This window comes from Mauremys reevesii, linkage group 26 (genome assembly GCF_016161935.1).
Source record: "Mauremys reevesii isolate NIE-2019 linkage group 26, ASM1616193v1, whole genome shotgun sequence".
NCBI lineage: Eukaryota > Metazoa > Chordata > Testudines > Geoemydidae > Mauremys > Mauremys reevesii.
The window spans coordinates 8403384-8409383 of NC_052648.1; positions in this window are offsets into that span (position 1 = coordinate 8403384).

Below are 6000 nucleotides of genomic sequence, written 5' to 3' on the forward strand. Positions count from 1 at the left end.
CTTTTAAAGAGGAAAGAAAGAGAGAGAAAAGAAATTTACCAGTTCATTATGGAACGATCAGATCTAAGCAACAATAGAGCATCCCGCAAAGACAATTTCCTATGGTCTGGAAAGAAACATTTAAAAAAAAAACAACAACCCCGAAACAACCCCAGACAATGAACATCTCACCCGTTCAAACACCAGCCAGGCGCATTAATGTCCATTTAAAAACTGCCTTTACAAAGTTCCTCTTAAATACATAAATATATAACCAGTGGTTCTTTTAAGTCTTTGTTAGACTCCTTTAAGAGATCCAGGGAACGGAATCGCATCCCGGCTACGTTTGCTTGTCAGATACGAAGCTGTGTATATATTTATTTCCCATCACCACCAGAAACTTCCTTGGTTTACAGTTAAGGTTGCTGAAGTGTCAACCCCTCATACACGCAATTCCTGGAAAAACAAGACAATCTCCAGTACACACTGGCACACATCCATCATTCGGGTTTTATTTCTGGTGGGGGGGGGGGGGAGACAGTGATTTATTCCAAAGCCCAAACAGGGATCTTACAAAACAAAAATAATCATCAAACCTCCTCCCTCTTAAGAGACATTCACAAAAGCAGGACTGGAAAACTTTAGCAAAAGTCTAGCTTGGAAGAGTCCAGTTACAGCTGCCTTCTCCTTTGTTAGATTTGGAGAGGGTGGTTCTGATGTTTTCCTCGAGAGCTCGTCTCCTTTCCAGGATCCAGGAAAGCAGCTGCCAACACAACACAGCCCAAACAACCGCACCAGTGATCTCCAACCGCCACCAGTCGCTTTTTGCCAGGCAACTGCACAAAGAAAAGGAGGCGGGAGTGGGAAGAGACTTTTCAGCCTTTTGCATCCATCAGTTCGTTCCTGTTTTCGGGGACCCGCGGGCTACTTTGGGGAGGAAGGAGGGAAGGAGTCGCAGCTTCAGGAAGCCGGTCATAGCTCTGATGCGGTTGTTGGGGATGATTTGGGGAAAGGCGGGAGATAAAAAAAAAATCGGTGGCTGGAAGGTCTGGAAGCCTCTTTGCAATCGTTGCTCCTGATACGTCAAAGGGTTGTTCGCCTCCTCCTCCTGGCCCTAAGGTTTTCGCATGCACAGCTCCCTCTAGTTTGCAAAGGTTACGGAGACCTTCAGCAAGAAGCGAGGCAGCAGCTGGAGGAGCAGATACCTAGCACCCCCCAGGCCCGGCTCCCAGAGAAGTGTCATCCCCTGCAACAGGAAAAGGGAGGCAGGAGGGAAAATGCCCCTTCTCCAGATCCCTGATGCTTATGGAGCATCGCCTAGGGAAGCATCAATAGAGTCAATTCCCCCCAGAGGCCAGAGCCTAGTGAAACTGACCAGGGAAAAGGGAGGGAGAAGCTGAAATTGAGCAGGCAAAAGAAAGTTGCGGGGATGCAGAGAGGGGAGGTTTAAATCGCTTCCTTTTTCAGCCTTCTCCATCCCATCTCCCCTGGTTGGCCCCGGCTAGACACGCCGGCTGCTCCATGGCGCCCAGCCCAACCTGAGGTGTGAAATTGCAAACTGGCTCTGCTCGCTAGAGAGAAGGTGGCCGTAAATAAAGAAGAGAGAGATCGGGGAGAGAGGGAAGGTGGAGGGAGGGGGGAATTAAAGGCGAGGGCAGCTGGAGGTGGAGAGAGAGGAATTGAGCCGATAGGAATTAAGGAAAAACAAACACAACAGTGAGGCTGGCTGGACGGATGAGAACGAGATGCCATCGAGGCTGTTAAAGTGGCAGCTGGTTGCTCCCTGGTGGGTGGGGAGGGGACGAGCATCTGCAGCTCGGACTGGCCAGGGCTATTTTGGGTGGGCAGATGAAATACTGTGCAAGCCAAATTTCACCTGGGGGGGGGGGCACCTGAAATTTTCTTACTGGATGAGTATCAGCCCTAGTCACAGCAGCAGGGGAAATCGAGGCCGGATGGCTGGAGCACTGGCCCCGCTGGGGAGCTAGGCATGCTGGGTTCTAATCCTGCCACTGACCACCCGCTTGGGGCGGCATCCCGCGGGAGGGTGGCAGGCGGCTCTGGGGGACCTCCCGCAGACGTGCCTGCGGAGGGTCCGCTGGTTCCGCGGCTCCGGTGGAGCATCCGCAGGCATGCCTGCGGGAGGTCCACTGGAGCCGCGGGACCCACGACCGCCAGGGCGCCCCCCCCCCCCGCGGCGAGCTGCCGTGCTTGGGGCGCCCTAGAGCCGCCCCTGACTGTGTGCTTTTGGGCAAGTCATTTCCCCTTCTGCTATTTAGACTGTGAGGTCTCTTGGGCAGGGACTGTCTCTCACTACGTCTCTGTACAGCTCCAAGCACAATGGGGCCATGATCTCAGAGCAGGCCTACGCTGCAATGGAAGGTGTGCCACACAGGCATACCCAAATTAGCTTTAATCTAGTTAACAAGGCTACGAATAGCAGTGAAGATGCAGTAGGCCGGGCTATTTTCTGCCACGCCAGCTAGACGAAAGCTAATGTGGGTTCGCCTACCCAAACTCAATCCCGTCCCCCAGTTGCAGTGTAGAGATATCCTCAGCTGGGACTTCTAGGTGCTACTGTAATAAAAATACATTCATAAGAACTTATATAGCTTTAAAACTATCCTTGGGGCTACATGGATGTGTGTGTGTCTGTATGCTGCAAGCCCTGGAAAACTGGGCTTACGGGTGTGGTGTATGGAAAACTATTAACATGGGAGAGCTATCAATTTAAATGCTCAGGGGTTTCCTGGTCCTGCAGGCAGGAGCCTCTGTAGGGAAGCATGAACACAGCAGTCAGTTTGCAGCCAGGAAGCCTACAGTAACAAGGTAGGGTGAGTTGTACCTCTGGGAGCAGCCTGCTTTGTCTCTCTCTGCTTTTATCATCCTGATGTCTACGAAACAAAGCAGTGCTACGTTGCAACCTTCCAGCGAGACTATTTTATGTTTTCATCTCACTTCTCTATTTGTATGTTATGAAACATAACAACAGGCTCTTACTTCGAGCTGGTTGGAAAACGTTGAAGAAAGCTGGACGAGTGGACATTTGAAACACCATCTCATTTCTCAATTAGCTCTGCTCCTAATTAAGGCTCAGGCCTGCCAGTTCTTCCATGCCGGACTGATACCAGTGGGTTTCGACGGACATAGATCCTGGTGTCCTTTGAGGTTAAGAGGGCAAGTGCACAAGTCCTCTCAAGAGTTACTAGCATTCAATGTACTGCATGTCGGGTAGGCACGGTTCCTGCAAGGCGGCTCTGTATGGAAACAAGGGTCCATCTACCCAGAGCAGGAGCAGGGCCCTACTGCTAGGTCCTCAAAGTTATGTAGGTGCCTAACTCTCAGTGGTCGTTAGTGCTCTGTGGTCGCTTTGTTTCTTTATGATGTATAAAGACCTAACACTATACATTCAAATCTTGTCTACTGTTCTTCCCGGAGGACAACTGGAAAACTAGGAGGATTACACCACCACATAGCAACCAAGGAAGTGAAACTTGAGCCACTGAGGGTTTTTTTCCGTCAGACTGTTCAAAGATCTGGGTTCGTTTGTTTTTGTTCACATTGATTTAACTCAAAGGTCTGACAAACACTCAGGAGAAAAGCTGTCTTTAAAGATTCCCCCCCACTTCAGTTCTCTTGTCTTTCAAGGAGACATCCAGCAAAAAAACAGTGACGACCCAGATTTAATCTTTCGGCTTTTTCTAAGGTTAAAACCCTCCTATTTTTGTCTGTTTTTGGAGAAGGAAATGAAATCTTTCAAGTCTTCTTCATTCATCATCAAGCGGCCCAAAGGGGCACAGTCTCATTGTTTTTCCTTTAAAGCAGAGACGACGTCCTTTCAACCTGAGCTCTGAACTCTGCCGCCGCTTCCCTTTGAATGTTCTGCCTTTGGTACATTGTAGTCCTGACCTCAATGTAGCTTTTTGTACTTAGTATTCATAAAAACGGTACCGTTCTTTGCCACCTCCTGGGACACTAATCTATTCCTCTGTTTCAGAACAAAGAATCCTCTCTCCCCCTTCCCCCCCCACTGCTCCCCAATCAGCAATTGAGAAGTAGCCTAAATGTGTTTCTAGGGGGAATATGCATAAGAGCCAGCTAATTGTCCTGTTTAATGTGCTCGGCTGGAAAATATTCTGTCTAGCAGAACAGTTGTTGACAGATCTCATCAAATATAAATACCAGAGCCCTATATAAATATCCAGCATCTGAAGTATTAATGTTTGAAGAGGCTGCTAATTATAATTCATGTGCCAGGAATGTTAATTGTTCTAGTGACAAAAGAATCAAGAGGAAAATCTGATTTAACCTTTTGTCTTTTGTTTCCTTTAAATGCAGGGGGGGGGGTTAACATTTCTTCTGTCTCATTCCCCCAAGCGAGCGCACGCGCCCAAAATAATCTGGATGTGTTAAATCCATGCTGAAATAGGTCCCTGCTTGCTGTTTTTAAATGAGGGTTAATTAGTGAAATCCTGCTCATTAATTAGGGCTGGGAATACAGGGCCTGATCCCACCTCTGGGCAAGTCAGTAGACAGACAGACATTGAGTTCAGGGAGCTTCAGATCAGACCCATAGCCCAGCCAACCACTGCAAAACCCCCTACAGTGCAGGCAGGCAATGCTGCTATTGGCAGAGCTTCAGCACAGGCAAGCCCTGTAATGACCCAGGGTTCCAGGGGGGCTGAAGCGCGTGCTGTCATGGCTTCACTGCTCCAGTACGTGAGCTAGCTTGCTATGTCTACACAAGCGGCAAACACACCCCATGACTGCAGTGCAGACGTCCCCGAAAGCAGCTGGGCTTTGAAACTTGGAATCTGGCAAGAATAGGCTGGAAATCCAGGACCAGCGCCTGGAAATCCAGCTAGAGACACCACCTACGCTGGACCTTTTAAGCAGGGCCCAAGTGCTGAAAAATCAACTGGTGTTTCACCCCACCTCTGCCTTGGCATCCTTCGCGAAGAAAGCTAAGTGAACTCCCTGAGGGATGAACTGATTGAGTCTGGCACATGCTGCCCCTCGGCTGGGGTACTGGGCAGGATCTGGAAAGAGGCTGGCCTGGAACTGACCTCGCCACAATGGTGAATTCTCCCCCAGCCCTTATTACGTGAAACACCTCAAGAGAACCCCATCTCCGCCGTGGGGGTGGGGAGGAAAATGGAGATGGCGGAATGGTCTCTTCAAGGATACAGTGGATGTCGCATCGACTGAGTCATTCTAAACTGGAAAAAGTTCTGGAGATCGCACTCAAGTGGCCTGCTAAACCCAGGGTTGTGAGTTCAATCCTTGAGGGGGCCATTTAGGGAACTGGGGTAAAAATCTGTCTGGGAATTGGTCCTGCTTTGAGCAGGGGGTTGGACTAGATACCTCCTGAGGTCCCTTCCAACCCTGAGATTCTATGATTCTAACCCAGCTGCAGCGAGGGCTGGATCAGACACAGCCCAACAGGGATCTTTCATCTCTCTCTGATGGCTAGAATGCTGTGAAAATGCTCCCCCAAAGGGGAAGAATGGGACAGTTCCCCGGTCCGCCCCCCAAACAGACCCAACTGTCCCCCTGCAAACTGCCTCCTGCCCCCCAAAGCATCAGCGGTACTCGCAATTCCCATTTTCTTCCCCCAGTGCCGCTGGAGGACAGCAACAGCGGAGATCAATCGCTGCTCTGGGTAATGAAAGGAGATGAAGAAGCAAACAGCTCTGACACCTCCAATTTATTACCCCAGGCCAAGCCATTTTTAACAGGGAGTAATGCGATTGTGCTGGCAAAATCAAAAGCCTCCATATGGGTTTATTACACGGCGTGCGAAGCCAGCGGGAGCTGCTAACCTGGAGGCTGAGCAAGGCTGGGAAGGTAATAGGATGGAGCAAGGTTCCCCCAGGCACAGCAGTAATGAAGAGTGCCTCGGGGTGGGGGTGGGGGGTAGAGAGGGATGCCACCACCACGTACACAGGATCCGCTCAGCCAGAGACTCTTCATGAGCGGTGGGAACGCTGGTCCTGCAGCACGCCCGCCTCCCATGGCAAT